Source organism: Eutrigla gurnardus (assembly GCF_963514095.1).
Source record: "Eutrigla gurnardus genome assembly, chromosome: 7".
NCBI classification, from domain to species: domain Eukaryota; kingdom Metazoa; phylum Chordata; class Actinopteri; order Perciformes; family Triglidae; genus Eutrigla; species Eutrigla gurnardus.
Window position 1 is genome coordinate 13,101,324 of NC_139921.1, and position 1,989 is coordinate 13,103,312.

Here is a 1,989-nt window from a genome sequence, read left to right on the forward strand (position 1 = left end):
TGCGAAGAGGGGAGGCTGATAGCCGAATACCACCTGAAAGGGGGTGAGACCGGTCGAGGCAGAGGGAAGGGTGTTGTGGGCGTATTCGACCCACAGCAGCATCCTGGACCACGATGAAGGGTTATTTGAGGAAAGACAGCGAAGACCAGTCTCCAAATCCTGATTTAGCCTCTCCGTCTGGCCATTAGTCTGGGGGTGGTATCCAGAGGAGAGGCTCCTAGAGGCCCCCACCAGCTGACAGAATGCCTCCCAAAACTGAGACACGAACTGCAGCCCCCGGTCAGATAGAATGTTCCTGGGGAAACCAAAGGTTCTGACAATGTTCTGGAGCATGAGTTCAGCGGTTTGTTTGGCAGATGGCAGCTTGGGTGAGGGAATGAATTTAACCATTTTAGAAAATCGGTCAACGACAGTGAGGATGACCGTGTTACCTTCGGATGGAGGGAGGCCTGTGACGAAGTCCACTGAGAGGTCTGACCAGGGGCGCGGTGGCACGGGCAGAGGGTGAAGGAGTCCAGCTGGTGGGGCATTGGAATTTTTCTGCTGGGAACAGACAGGACAGGCAGCGACATACTCTGACACATCCTTCTTGGCATTAGCCCACCAGAACCGCTCCAACACTCTGAAGAGGGTTCGACGGGCGCCCGGATGACAAGAGAACTTACTTTCATGAGCCCACTTAATAACCTCCCCCCAAAGGGAAGGAGGAACAAACAACCTGTTTATGGGGGTGTCAGGGGGTGCTGGACTTGCCTTGAGGGCCTCTGTTACCTTGCCCTCCACACTCCAGGTGAAGGCTCCCACGACGCAGGATTCAGGGAGGATGGGTTCTGGATCTGAGGAGTCTGACTCGGGTGCATGAATACGTGACAAGGCGTCGGGCTTTGTGCTTTTGCTTCCTGGACGATATGACAGGGTGAAATTAAACCGGGAAAAGAACAGTCCCCACCTGGCTTGACGGGCATTGAGTCTTTTGGCACTCTTGAGGTATTCCAGATTCCGATGGTCTGTCCACACAAGGAATGGTTGGGCCGCCCCCTCTAACCAGTGCCTCCACTCTTCCAGCGCCACTTTTACAGCCAACAGCTCCCGGTCCCCCACCGAGTAGTTTCTCTCCGCCTGAGATAATTTCCGGGAAAGAAAAGCACAGGGGTGGATCTTATCGTCTGTACCTGATCTCTGGGACAGGACGGCCCCCACTCCAGAGCTGGAGGCGTCCACTTCCACAATGAACTGTTGATTGGCTGAGGGGAGGGTGAGGACCGGAGCTGTGGTGAAGAGCTTCTTCAGGCGCTGGAATGCATCCTCGGAGGACTGAGACCACTGAAACAAAACCTTGGGAGAGGTTAAGGCACTTAAAGGGGCGGCCACTGAGCTAAAATTTCTGATGAACTTACGGTAGAAGTTAGCGAAACCAAGAAAACGTTGTACCTCTTTCCGGGAGGTTGGAGTCGGCCACTCTGCCACACTCTGGACCTTTTCTGGGTCCATTTCCACATGATCGTGGGAGACAACGTATCCCAGAAAGGACACTTGTCTTTGGTGGAATTCACACTCTTCTGCTTTGACAAACAGTTCATTTTTTAACAATTTTTTCAGAACTTCCCGTACCATCCGGACATGAGACTCTTCATCGGGGGAAAAAATAAGGATGTCATCAAGATATACAAAAACAGTTTGATACAGGAGGTCCCTCAGGACATCGTTCACTAAGGCTTGGAAAACTGCGGGGGCGTTAGTCAGTCCAAAAGGCATGACCAAGTACTCGTAATGACCAAGGGGCGTATTGAAAGCCGTTTTCCATTCATCCCCCTCCCGGATGCGTATTAGGTGATACGCATTCCGCAAATCCAATTTAGTGAATACTGTGGCGCCCTTGAGGACGTCAAACACAGGAAATTAGTGGGAGGGGGTAACGGTTTTTGATTGTGATGTTGTTGAGTGGGGAGTAATCTATGCATGGTCTTAGAGTCTTGTCCTTCTTCTCAA